Genomic DNA, 14,776 nt, shown 5'->3' with positions numbered 1-14,776 from the left:
GCAAATCTTCAGCCAAGGGGTGAGATCATTTGATTGACCATTTCCATGTGTGGTAGAAGCACTCACATGAGGATTGTTACCTAGGCATTGTCTTGGAGGCCATTGTGGCTTTCAGTGGAAAGTATTCTTACGTGCAGAGCCTGCTTTAAGCTTGTGCTTCCTTGTTATCTGGGAAATGATAGCCTGTATTACTTATGCTCATCACATAGACTGGAAACCTGCTGAGTGAGGATCGCCACATCTAGGTAGGGATGGGATGAATGGGAAGATCTAGGTTTAAGTGTTAGTGTGGTCTTGGGTGTCCCAGTGTGGGATCTGGAAAAATTTGACCAAATTTTTCGGATATTTGAAAGGTTAGTGTTAGAGAGAAGTGTTAAGGGTTTAGGTACAGTGAATTGAGGTGTATCCTTGCCATTTCCTTAAGTGTATTGAGCTTCAAGTCAGTGACAAGTTGTACTGAGGCTCATGGGGAAGCGGGTGAGCCTGTGTATGATGCTGTGTGGATGCTCAGACAGCTACTCTGGAGGGTAGTTCTTGTCTTCTATGTGTTTGTATGTCCCAAGGGACTGAGCTTGGTCTTGATCCATGGCTGGCCAGATACATTGTACCTGCTCTAGATCTTTGTCTTGTAACTATGTATCCAAGAACCCTTCTTCCACACTCCTGGGCAGATCCCCAACTTGGACGAGGCTTCCTTGAGTGAAAGAATACACGTGTGTGTACCTATCTGAGGTTCCTACCTCTGTTCTGATGAATCCATCTTTGATGCCTCTGAGTTTCCCCAGCCCCGTCCTGTGCTCCTGGCACAGTATGTCAGGGAAGATGTTCCTTGGGGGGCGGGGGGGGGGGCGGATAGAGATTGGTGTTTGAAGATTGACTCACATGGCTTTCCTCTAACTCCTTATTAACGGCTTATCTCCTGATGTCGGGAACTCCCTCTGGAGTGTGTGGAGCCCACAGTGAATTTTTTCCACTTGCTGAGGGATGTGTTGCCTTGGCCATGTTGTGTCTGGTTTGTAGGTGTCTTCTGCTATGTTTAATTGCTTTTTGGCCTTGTTAAGCTGGTGAATATGAGTAGGAAAGCGATTTGGATAACGTTTTTGTAATCTAGGTGAAGGGATTCTCTCTGATCTTCTTTCCCCCAGCTGTTCAGCAGAACATGCACTGTCCTGAGTCACAGTGCACTTGGAAACAGCAGGCATTTCCTCACAGTGACAGACTTAAAATGCCCTAGTGACTTCTCTGAAACTCCCTGGTCAGTGCAGTGACTTGGAAATTCACACTGAGGAGGCAGAGCCCTGAATACAGATGTGTGGCTGGTGCTCTCCCCAGACTTTGTAGGACAATGTTTAGTTGGTCGCAAGTTTTTCACAAGAGAAGGAAAGAGGATTCTTGGTCTGTGGCCAACAAAATCAGTGCATCTACTTCATACTTCCCTGGAGTGACCCCAAGAAGCCCAGAGCAGGACAGTGAACAGGTGTCAGATGGAGCAGCCATTGAGGGGTGGTATTGACCTGGTCACCTGGAGGTAACTGGGACTCCACCCCACTGGGTCTGTGTGAGGAAGGTGCAGAATGTACCTCAGAATGTCTTCCCTACTTGGCAACAGGTCTGGTCTCTTACCCCTGAGTTCTCTGCTGTGATCATTGCAAAATTTTCCTTCTGCCAGAAGCAAGGATTCTCCCTGGGCTACAGAGATAGGGCTGGATGCCAGCAAGTGTGTGGAGAGTGAGGGTGTGGCCCAGGGCAACCCAGTCATCCTAATCAAAGTGAAAACCACTGGATGCTCTTCCTGCAGAGGAATGGCCTCAGTGCCTTTGGAAGCATTGGGAGTAACTCAGTCATTGAGTATAATGTAAAAAAAATCATTGTATTCAGGGTATGACTTATTTAAATGTCATGCTTCCTCTAACCAAAATAGGTGGGATTGTGTCCAAGGGTCTAAAATTAGACCTTACGTTATTTGTCACTTCTCCCTTAGATACCATGAGTTCTAAGATGCCTGTAGTAGAAGATACAGCTCTCATTCCTTCGTTGTCTTGGAGGTTAGGAGGTTTTGATGTCCAGATGTGAGTATTGTAGTATACATCACTTAGTTTCACTACCACATAACTTACTAAGGGCTGCCATGACATCTTGCCATGGTATTTGTACAACTACATGTGAACAAAAGACTTCAGATACCCTTTGCCATATCAGAGCTCCAGTTGTGTTGAGCTTGGCACAATGAAAGGTTTTTATGTATTGATGTTTCTAGCAGATTAAGACTACTCCAAAAAATGGGAATATATTAAGAATATTCTTACTCTAGTTCATTTTTGTAATATCTCTTTGTTCCTTGATCCTACTGCTGGTGACCGGTCACCTTGAAATTGTGACTCCTTCAAATGGAAGTTTGTAAATCCTTTGTAGGATGAGGTCTTAGAGTCAACATTAAATATGAAGATTTAACTCTGCCCACCCAGCTCTCTGAAATCACTGAGTAGAAAACAAGGGCTCCTGTTTCTCTGCCCAAACTATTGATGTCTCCGAAACACTGTTCAGCAAAAATGTAGGGGAGGAGAGAGCTTATCAGTTTCCACTTGATATCATTCTACCTCATGCCTAGGAGGGTTGGTGAAAAAGCAATTCCACAAAATTGTTTTTGGACCAGAACAAAGGTGGTTTCTCAATGGCCATGGCAAAAAGCTATAATTACAAGACAGTGAACAGATTATGTCATTTAAAGATGGAAAATGTAAGAAGCCCGAGTTCTCCCCAAGAAGTCCCTATGTCACAGTTGGAGTGTTCAGAGTAGGAAGTACTTTGTACTAAACACTGAGAGGACAGGGATGGTCCTCACTGTTTCTGCAGACACTGAGCACCTGGAATGAATGAGTGGTGAGATGACATCTCATCCTGGTGAGTCGCATGGGCAGACACATGGAGTGTAGACTGGAACCCTTTTCTTTTCCTGGTACATGTCATCAGGGAGAGATGACTCTTGAGCATGACAACTACACAAGTTGGTTAGTTTTCACTATAATTTTCTCATATGAATGGTAGACATAGGAATGAGTTGCCCTTTAAAAATATAAGATGGAGAGGGAAGAATAACTCTAATCCCATGACAGGTTAACCCTCTCAAATAGTTAAATTTTACGAGTTTAAATTTTGACTTTTATAAAGTGTCTTCAAAATGTGCTTTACCCAGTTGTGTTGTAGCTGCTTTGTCACTGTTTAAAAAAAAAAATTGCATGAGAATTGTTAGAGCACAGTAGGAAAGAATTAGTTCATCACCATGAAGATAGATATAAGGGCCACTGCAACAAGCCTCCTGCAGTGAGGAAGAAAATAACTGCTCAGCTCTGCCTACAGCAGTGAGCAATGTGTGGTCGTGGGTGGAAAGGTACCAAGAGGAAATGTCAGGGGTAAGGGGGATTCGGGCTGAACTGTGTGAACAGGATTGGTGCCAAAGACAAGCCAAGAAGATCAGACAACACTTGGGGGGTGGTGGAGGATGAGGAACCTGATCAGATACTGAGTGTAATCAGATATCAAGTGAGGGGTTGTTGCAAAATGAACTTAGCAGGGTCTTTGCCTAACCTGGGTTTCACAAGGAAGTACACAGATGGGCCTATTAGAAGGTTCAGAAGCCTGACTCCAGTTGGACCAGGCAAGGAATCTTGGTCACTACCCATGATTTCATTCTATCTGCTATCTAATATTTGAAGGGTCTTTGGTGTCATGACTCCTTTGTCATAAAGAATCTCTGCTAGGTGGGATGTGGAGAACTTCTCTCTACGTGAGTAGCGTTAAGCAACTGCATGTTCCTAGAATTATCATTTTATCATGGATCCCCCTCTTCTACCCTGAAGGGGAGTTTTGAAGCAGATGAGGACAAGGTAAATGTCCTCTTCACAGAAGGCAGTTGTTGGAAGAGCCCAGGCCACCCCCCTCTTCATAAGCACAACAATCCCTCAGTGAGGCTGAAATGATAGCTATGACTCTAACTCCCAGGGCATTGAAGAGGAGCTCTAAGGTATTCAATGTCAGAAATCTGCAAGAAGGGATGACAGGGGTGTAATATGTGTCCCTGCTTGGGTTTCTGCTAGAGCAGCCTTTATATTAGGAATGCCTGATCTGAAGTCTATACTGACAGCTGACCTGCAGAGGGGGCTACAGATGAAACTACTTTTTGTACTTACCCTGAAGTGTCATGTTGTCGGTTCTCGTTGACTACTGAGGAGCCATTTCCTTGCCCAATTCCACTTAGCTATAGTCCTGTAATTTCATCCTGCCATAGAAGTAAGGAGTGGAGCTGAAACTTGAACTTGAGGATCGTGTCCTTAGCAATGAGATAATCTCTCCCTCCTCCAGTCCTCTGTGAGTGAGGGCAAGTGTCCCCTTCTCTGGGGATGGTAGAACAAAAGGGATGGAGTGTGACTTGACACTTATTTATTGATGGTTCCTTGTCTAAAAAGTGTACCCCATGGGGTGGGACATTCCAGCACAGCATCCACTACTGAAGAGTAGACCTAGATTTGGAAAAGGGAGTCTCAGTGGGTACACATGTTCCTACAGAGCACCTGTTCCATTCTGCCCTTTTGTGTGGTTGATAGCTGAAGACTGGACAGCAGGAATAGAAGGGGACCCAGAGTCGCTACAGTGAATAGCCTCTCACGAGAGGGAGGTTGCTAAGCTTGCCCTGACGCTTGGGTGAATTTTGTCTTGTTCTTTGCTTTGCTGCTGTCATTGTTTCATGTTTATTTTTTTGGGGGGGGGGTGGTAAATATGGACTTCTTATGGAAATGCTTTATTATGGAAAACTCTTTAAACATACATAGAACAAACTACTTATCCTTAACCCAGCTTTGGGAACATATAACAAACGTTTTATCTGCATTTCTATTGAGTTTGAAATAGGAGGTAAAGTTTCTTGTTTTAACTCAGTCTACTATCCTAGTAGAAAATGCTTTGCTTTCATCACAGAAGCTACGTGACAGGTGGTTCATGTGTTCTCCAACAGCTGTACACCGGTATGTACCAGTGAACCAGTCTATTTGTCTAGTCCCCTACTAGACATTTCAGTTAGCCTTACTATAAATACTGCTTTAAGAAATCTTGTATATAGACATAGAAAGTATTCCTATCAGAAGAATTGCTGGATCAAAAGGTCTTATGTATTTATAATATATTACCAAGTTATACCAACTTATGTCTACTAACTCCATTGTACTAATGATTTTACTGTATAACTTTACAATGTTTAACTCTGTAGTGTTTCTAAAGCACATTCACTACACTTCAGGTATTAGATAAGAGTGACACCTAATTTCTTTGAATCCTGAAGATAGTGCTGATTGCAATAAACACATACAAAGCCTAGTTTCAGACAGGCATTTGAAAGTCCATTTGTTAATGTTTTACCTCCAGTTCTTTTCAACACAAGATGTTAATAGTAAATCTTATTGGGGTTTCCTTGAAGTCTTCTCATTTTTCTTTTTATTCAAATTGATGTGCCTGTATCAGATATTGCCTTAAGCTCCTTTGGGATACTTTGATTTCCTTTTTCTAGACTCAATCAATTCAGTGGCAATTCTCCAGTCACTTCACACGGTAACCAGTTGCAACACCAGTCCTCCCTTCTCTTCTAGTGCACCTTACTTGGTGAACATATTCCTCAATGTTGCTTGGAAAGGTGTAATTATAGACCTGGGTAATGGTGTGCATATCCAGACCTCAAGATGCTAAGTAACTAGCAGTTAATACTCCCAATTACCTGTTTTAATATCATCTAACGCTTCTCTTGATCCCTTTGTTCTGTATTACCATGCAAGGTTTCCACTAATGTGTTCAAGACATTTCGCCACTCTGATCAAGGCTTTCTATGAGGCCTACCTTTTTCTGTATTTCCTTGTTACAATGAAAATGATAGGAAGTATCAAGGCAAAATTGCAGGAGAAATCTGCAATATATTTTACATTGTACGGAATGTATTTAACGGTTTTGATTTCCTGCATGGCTATTTAAATATTTTTCAGTGACTGCATTTCTCTCTTCCTTTTGATCTTGGGGGTTAGGAGTTGATGACAAACATGAGATGGCCCCTAAAAAGCATCCATGCAGGTGGTACTGATGTTCCTAAAACCTTGAGTTCTTGAAAGGATATTGCAAGGAGTAACCCTTCTATGACACTTTGCATGCCTTGATGTCTGATAAACAGCTGTAAGAAGAGGAAAGACCCTGGGACTCTACAGTCTTTCCAAGTCAGGAAAGTGACATCATGCATCCCATCTAATTCACATGTTTCTGAGGGTGGGGCTTTAGTCTTAGTGCTTGAAATCCAATTGCTCACCACACCTGCTTACTGTGTCCTCATGGGCTAATGGCTAAGCAGAGACCTTGACTAGAAAGTCTCACTACTACGCACCCAAGTATGTGTCAGGTTTGCCATTTGTTGATTATTCTGGAAAATCTGTGGAGCCGGCTTTCCCTGGTATTGTGCTATGGAGACACGATCTGACTAACTGGAATTTGGAGAGCCAGCACTGAGCCTGGGCCAGCCGTTGCTTCAGAAACATTTTCCTGTCACTGGTGTCACTCTGTTAATCTAGGAGCCAGCTGCAGGCATCCTGGTTCTGCGGGAGTCGCAGCATGTCCTTCTGCAGCTGCTGGCCGTAAGTGTGGGGGACAAAGGACTGCATGGCCTTGGGGATGTGGATGGAGATGTCATTGTTGCCTCTGGGGGGTAGGGAATGAGGTGCTGAGACCTCCGCCTTGGGAGAGTCTGCTTGAAGAACTGTGGAAAGAATGGATTGCTTGATCACTTTTTTAGTCTATTCTTCCTCTGCTTCCTTTTTCTATAAGATAGAAATGAAGTTAGATGTCTTAACTTCTCTAATGTCTTTAAGTTTGGGTTTAGAGGTACTGTGGAAGTTAAAAATTCATCACCTTTTTCCCCGAAATATCTGGTGACATAAACAATATTAAAAACTGTGTGCTGCGTATCAACAGCCCTTCTGGTGCTTTGAGAGTATCTTAAAAGAACAAGTCAACATACTGTAAATCACAAATCCTGGCAGCTGTCCTGAAACTGGCTTTTAGGTTTCCAGATTGCTCTCCTGTCATGGAGTTTGACCTCCATTGTGTGGGCTTCTCCTGGGTTCAACCAAGGTCATTCTTTGACCCTTCTCTGCCAGACCTCTGTACCTGTGTCTATATAGGGGTTATTTCCAATCCAGAGATTAGGACAGTCCAGGTGAGGTTTCTCACCATCAATCTGTCCTGGTGGAGATACTCCACTTAAGCTTGAAGGAAGACTCACTGGATGCGAATTACATGGGCAGTATTTCTTGTGGACCTAGGGCCCCCACAATCTTTGTCCATGGCTCTCCCACCCATGGTACTCAGATATTAGGTGTTCAATTTCTCTGACATGGACTTCTTTTGGGTGGTCAAGAGCTCAAGTTAAGGACCTAGGAATCTCAATGCTATATGTAGATGTGACCCACGGTAGTTCCCATGTCTGATAGAAAGAAAACATTGCCCCTCTGCCCAGGTCATAGTTTGAGCTCGAAACATGGTTTCCTAGGGGTTGGCAGAGGTGTGCCCTCCTTTGGAAACATGGCTGCTTTCCTTGCTGGGGAGTTGGTTGATGAATTTGAGGGATTTATTCAACTAGGGAAAGCCCTTGACCCTCTGTGCTGAAGAATCATGGTGTGTAGCCTTCCATCTTCCTGACAATGTCACAGGGTAGATGCCCATGGCAAGTGCTGAATGTCATTAGTTTTGTGGTTAGGTGGTTTTCGTAAGTGCTGCCTTCAGTAAAATCAACAGGTTTCATTTGAAAATCTTAATCTTGAAGTTGTACTCAAGTTTTTTCTAGGAATTAAGGTCTACCATTTCCTGTTCCTGTGAACTGTCAAACATCCTTTCTGGATAGACTAGCATATCCAATGTTCAAGTCTTGATTCAATTTTAGATCTCACAAAGGCCAATTATTGTGAAGTGCTGAAATATAATTGTGTTGGGATTAATTTAGATTCCTTTCTAACAAGGTTGATAACTGATAGGGAATTATTTTTTAATATAGAAAAGAACTGTTACCTTTTGGTCTTACAATGTTTTTTCAAGTCACACTTAATGTTGAAGTTGTAATAGTTGTGTTATGATATCTTCTTGGACAGGTGAGCTATCCACACAAAAGAGTCCTTATTTGAACCACATGTCCATGGTCATGGAATGTATCCGAAACCCAAGTGCCTGAAAGTTTAGAATATCTCTGGTGTGCTTTGGGGGCAACCAAGTGTTGTATTTATTTCAGTCACACAAATATTCTTTGTACCTCTTGTTCCTCCACATGTTAGCCTTTGTCATTATGGAGGCCTCTGAGCATCATGAACTCTTGCCATCTTGTGATCTCCCTCAGCCATTCTGATTCTAGTTATCTCGTACTTAGAGGTGCTATGTTTTGAGATGAGTACTTCTGTGTAGGTTCCCTGCCTTTGCATTTTTTGTCAAGCTAACATCTGCCACTTTGTCTCGGAGAATATCAACTGTGTTACTTCCTGAATTTAGTAATTTCCTTAATGTTGTATAGGTTCATTTAGCTAAGAAAGAGAGTGCCCTTTGGGTGACCACGTTGCCCCGTGAATTCATGTAGTGGCTGTCCTGCCTGAGCACATAGGGTACTGGTGGAGAGGCTCCACTGAGAAATTCTACCAGGCCAAAGTGATGTCTACCTGAAAGGTATATGGTATACTTGGATGTGTCCCCTAAAGCTGTGATGTTCTAGGTTCTATTCGTGAGAATGCCCTGGAGGAAACAAAGTCCTAAATCCTAGGTGGGAGCCTGGCGCCCTCCTTGTATGTTTGTGCTAGATGCCTTTGGCAGCGCTACACATACTATATCTGGGACAACTGGGGAGACAGTTGGGGAGTGCTAATCCTAGACAATGGTGCACTTTCTCTGGGTGGCCAGGTCCAGGCTGGAGACAGAGCTCAATTCTGAAACCATTGCAGTCTGCAGTATCATATTGTTGGATTAACTTACTTTTGGCTCAATCTGTGAGCCAGAGAGGTTTTCTGGGTAGCAAATGTTGCTGTTGGTCCTGCCTTCTAGTCATTAGACAAGATTTTTTTTGGCAGAGAATTGCTCAGAAGTCTTGGAGGATGACTACAATCAGTGTGCATGTTTGTGGGGTGGGCAGCACTACTAGGGCTGGTTTTCATAATTTTCCTTTGGTTCTTAAAGCTTCCAGAAGATGCACATGCTTTAGCCTGCATACTGACACACAATCATTTGAGTAACAGGGACTTCACCAGGCAGTTATAACTGTGAGGACTTACGCATCTAAATCATTCTGACCCTATAAACTAGAGAGAATTAAACTGGTGAGCTTAGAGTCTATTTGGCCCCAAGTGGTGAAGCCCATTTTAGTCTGTATCCTTCAGCTGGCAAATGAAGTCTCATAGCACATTGAGGAACTTGTCTTTGGTATTTTGCAGGCTTAGTCAAGATCCCTACAGGGTTCTCTCTGAGGGATCCGTTTACTTGGCAATGCTCTGTGCTTCTCTGACAATGTCCACGTTACTCAGGACTAACTCCAAATGGGTTTTCTCCTAGTTATTGGTGTACTACTTTGCCTAAATCTAATTTGCAATTTCACTGGACCTAGTGCCCATAGCCACTCTGGTTATAGCAGGAATGTCTCTTATACATCTGGGGAGTTGATTTCTACAGAAACTATGTCATAAATGTTTGTTTTCTTGCCATGGGATGTAAATGGAAATGATGTTGTCTTTGATACATCATGCCCTGTGAAAGGATACAGCCTTCCCTCCCTCTTCCTTTATTGACTTAGGCCAAGGGTGAGCCCTTGGAGGGATGTCTAAGGAAAAGCACAGGCTTGTTCTCTGAGAGATTTCCTTGCTACACATCTTAAGTGTGCAGTAGACTAGTACGTTCCATTAATGAGCATCCTGATCTATATTTGAGGAGAGAAAATGGTCACTTGAGAGTTTGCAACTACCTGATCCAAGGACCTGTCAATGGATAACCCCACTGCTTCCTTAAGATCACCCATTCTCACCATCCATGGAATGTGTGTTCTCCAGTCCCCTGACTCACTGGTGTGACAGCAGGTGTCTGAGAGGCAGCCTGAGCAAGCCTCATCTGCTGGGGTGGACAGACCTAGACTTTACTCAGACAGTAGGGGAGGTGTGCCCTGTTCTCTCCTGTGATCCTAATGTTTCTGACTCAATTTCATCTTTAGATTTAATTCTTCACTTTGACCAAGCTTCCTTTGAGGCCTCCTTGGTCCCTATATTCCTGCTGTCACAAAAATATTGGTCTCTCTCATGTGGTGCCTTTCAGTGATTGCCATGATAATCTGCTCCACACTGAAGTGTGAGGAAAGAGAACACAGTAGGGCCTTAGATTTCCATCTTTTTGAATTTTAATGTCAGGTTATTTCTGACATACTCTTCATATGTTATTTACTGTTCTAGGGGGAAGATCTAAAGTTGTTATCTTACTGCCACTTTTTTGTAAGCTTATAGTTTTGCTTTTAAACCTTTGAAAAAAACTACCGAATTTTCACTTGAGTATTTGCTGTTTATCTATTTTTATGGAAGAGTTAGCTTAATTCTGTCAGTATTTTCACTTCAGTCCTTGTATGTAGTACAACTTGATCCGAAACACCTTGTTCCTACTGGATCCTCCAAGGAGTGAATCAGAGCAGCACAATTCACAATAGCAAAGATGTGGAAACAACCCAAATGCCCATCAATACATGATTGGATTAGTAAGCTGTGGTATATGTATACCATGGAATATTACTCAGCTATAAGAAATAATGAAGATACGACATCTCTATGGTTCTCCTGGAGAGAGTTGGAACCCATTATATTAAGTGAAGTATCCCAAGAATGGAAAAACAAGCATCACATGTACTCACCAGAAAATGGGTTTCCCTGAACATCACCTAAATACACATCTGGGAACGACACCAATCGGATATCAGACTGAGGTGGGGGGTGGGGGAAGGGATGGGGGTATGCCTACACAATGAGTGCATTGTGCACTGTTTGGGGAATGGTAACGCTTGAAGGTGCTGACTCGGGAAGGGGCGGGTGGGGAAGGGAGCGATATATACCTACATGATGGGTGCAACGCGCACTATCTGGGGAACAGACATGCCTGGAGCTCTGACTTGGGGGGAAAGGCGGTACATGGGCAACGTATGTAACCTGCAATTCTGTGTCCCCCATAACAATAAGATAAAAAAAAAAAAGCAAGGAGTGAATCAGGAGAAACTGTGGGATGTTTGAAGTAATCACTTCTTACCCATATCTCTTGTGGGATTTAATCAGAAAGACTGGGTGCTGTGCTGTCTGACCAAGGCAGAAGTTCCCAAGGCTCTTCCCTGTTGCCCACAGAAATCTGTGTTTTGTGACCCTATCCTGCCGACCTGTGAGAGCAGGAGTGTGTGGTGCCCTTGGGCTTGTATGCCCGATACTCCCACTCTGCATGTGTCAAAATGGGAGTTCAATCCCAGAAGGAAGTATTTGAGTGTGCAGTAAGGTTTTTACCTTCTTGATGCCCTGAAGCCATGTCACCCTCAACTTGTCTCTGGAAATGTCTGTAGTTTGACCACGTGGTAAGTGTTGAGTCTGATTCCACACAACTTTGCTCCAAGGCTCTCTCACACTGGGCTCTCAGATGTCAGGTTCTTCAATCAGCTCTGAATGGGATCATCTCAGTCTTCATGGGTCATGGTCCTGATATCTTTATACAGTTGTGACTTCAGGGGTGCTCTTGTTTTTTCTGTGTGGTCTCTATCCCATTAGTTGCAGTTTCTTAGCATGAGAATGCATTTTGCTAGATGTATTCCACCCAGAAATGTATAAGATGCTGGTCCTGAATGAAGGTCCTACACCTGGGTGATTATCCTTGGCAATCTTGAAAAGATGGATGCTCTTTGACACTTTGTGTTACATGTGGCTCCTTGCAATGGAAATGGGAATGGCAGGACAGAGCCCAGGAAGCTTAAGCTAATTGTCCCTGAACTTTCTTTGATTCCTTTGGCACCAACAGAAATGTAAAGTCTACAGTTAGGGTGAGGATGGTACACATATCTTGGCAGAAATATCTACTCCTCTGTCCAGCCAGGGCCATTGTCTGGAGACATGAGCAAAGATTGAATCTGGTCCAGTCAGCACTTTGACCCTGTGGGGATTCACTGAGTCAGAGGCAAAAGTGTGACTCATGTATTCTCTGGGTTGCAGGAGCAATTGAGGGAGCAGCTTTTGCTCATGCCTTTCGGGTATTAATCCCTTTCTGGTTCTTGCTTAATGATACTTTGCTAGGGAGCTTGTTTCAGATGTCTCAGAATTGAAGATGCTCTCTCATTGTTCTCGTTGCTGCTGTCTTTGGACCTTGATACTCCTGAGAGCACTTGATTTTAGAGCATTAAGTTAACTATTTCCAAATCTATATATGACACTTAGGTGCTTCAAAGAGATCAAGCAGCTGCTGACCTTGGGCCTAGTGTCCAGGAGGTAGGGCTAATTGTTACCCAGGGGTGAAATGAGATCAGTTCTTCATTGACTGTTTCCATCTCAGGTAGACACCCAGCTGGTGATTACCTTGGTATTGTCTTGGGGGGCATTGCTTTTTTAGTGGGATATTTCTTACCTGCAGTTTCTCTCCTTTAGGTTTCTGTTTTTATCCATGTGTGAAACTGGTACCTATAGCGCAGTCACCACACCATGCCTGAAAACCTGAGTCATCATAACCACATGTATTTAAGTGGAGAGTGGGGTAAGCAGCAAGACCTAGGTAGGGTTGAGTGTACTCTCTGGTGTCCCAGTGTAGAACATGGAATAAGTTTTAATAAACAGATTTTCATAACTTTGAAAGCTCCTTGCTAGCAATGAGGTGGGCATAGCGAGTTAAGACTTGGGGTGTCCTCCCATTTGCCTCTAGTGTGCTGAGCTTTACATCAGTGACAAGTTGGACACAGGATCACCAGAAGGTATCCAGGCTCTTATGCTGCTGAGTAGAAACCCAAACCTCTGTATTTCCACAGGGTTTCCAGGGCTCTTGTCTTCCTTCCTTTCCATGTCTGAAACCAAACTTGAGCCCAATCCATGGCTTTCTGGAAATGCTGAACCTGCTCTACACCTTTAGTCTGGAATCAGTGGATCCAAGGATGCTTTTGTATACTTTGAGTATGTCTGCAGCTTTGTAGGGGCTTTCTGCTGAGAATAGGTGTGTGTGGTTCCTAACTCTCCTCTGATTAACAGTAGGAGATGCCTTTCACTTGCCCACTCCTGTACTCCAGGTATGCTCCATCAGGGATAAATGTACCCTAGGGGATAGCCCTGCACTGGGACACCTGTTTGAAGACAGATGCCTATCATATGTCCTTCTATTTCATTGTTCATGGCTCATTTCCTTTTGCTGGGCACTACCTGGGATGTTCAGAGAGCCAAGTGAATGTCTCCAGACTGGCTCTGCCTGCTCTGGCACATTGTTTGCAGTATGACTGTAGTTATCTTGATTCCTCCTTTGCTTTTGTTCAGTTGGTAAGTCTCAGGTGGAAAAATGGCTTAAGAAATGTGCCTGGAACCCAGGTGAGAATGGTCTTTTCTGTTTCTTTCCCATGGATGGTTCAGAGGATGGGCTGTCCTGGGTCATAGTTCACTTTGTCAGGAACCAGGTGGTGCTTCCTGGTGACAGATTTAAATCTATTCTAGAAACGTCTAAGAAACTCAATCATTTGTGCTGTGATTTGGAAACTCACTGAGGATGGGAGGCACTGAATTTAGAATGCAGGGTCAGTGTTCTGTCTAGACTTTCAGGGATATAACGTTTAATTGGTACCAGTTACCAAAAGAGAGGCAGAATCAGAGTCCTGATCCTTCCAATCAGGGACTAGTTCACTGTCGAAGCGGGTCCCTGTCAGCCTTTGAGAACATAGCTCGTCTTTACCTCTGCTCACAGAACATCTGGGGATCCATGGTTCAGTAGACCTGAGTCTGTTGTGCAGCAGTGTAATATCTTATTTTGAGTCATTCCACAGACCCAGAGGTGGGGCCTCAAGGTTTCACCTCTGTATGTCTGTTGTCTTGGCTCTTGCCGTTGGCTGTCGTTTAGCAATTTGTTAGGTGAGCACCGATTGTGGTGTGTCTACTACAACCGTTTCAAAACATGAACTTGTCATGAGACTTAAGAATTCTGTCCATGTGCTTTTTCTAGATTCTTTAGGCAGCCCTTCATGGGGCCTGAACCACTCCTACAATGACATGTTAGCACTAGTGACAGGTTATTTTTCCTCGTAGTATTGGTGTAGTTGAGTTCTCATCCACTTTCACTCGACCTGCTCTTGTTCCTGGGAGTACGTTGATGACATTGCCACTGTCTTATTAGGGTCTTCCACTGAGTAGGAGTTAGAGATTTTTATGCTTTCAATCCGTTGTTGGTGTCCTGGAATCTGCCTTTCTCAGACATAGCTTATGACCACATCACTTTCTCCACTTTGCACAAATGTAATTATGAGGGATTAAGTTGTTTTCCTGCAGGAGAGGCTGCTTGTGATCAGACAAATATTTTGCTTTCCACACTGAATCCCACAACTGAAATGGTGACTGCCCCCTGGAAAGTGCTAATGACATGGAAAAATGGCAAAGTTATGAATGATGCAAATCAAAATTGAGGCTTAAACCATTACCTTTGCCTGTTCTGAGGGTTATGGGTTCAACATTCCACCTCCAACAAGTGAACAAAAAAC

This window comes from Eulemur rufifrons, chromosome 19, assembly GCF_041146395.1.
Source record: "Eulemur rufifrons isolate Redbay chromosome 19, OSU_ERuf_1, whole genome shotgun sequence".
NCBI lineage: Eukaryota > Metazoa > Chordata > Mammalia > Primates > Lemuridae > Eulemur > Eulemur rufifrons.
The sequence above is the reverse complement of the archived record's forward strand: the minus strand, read 5'-3'. Positions refer to the sequence as shown.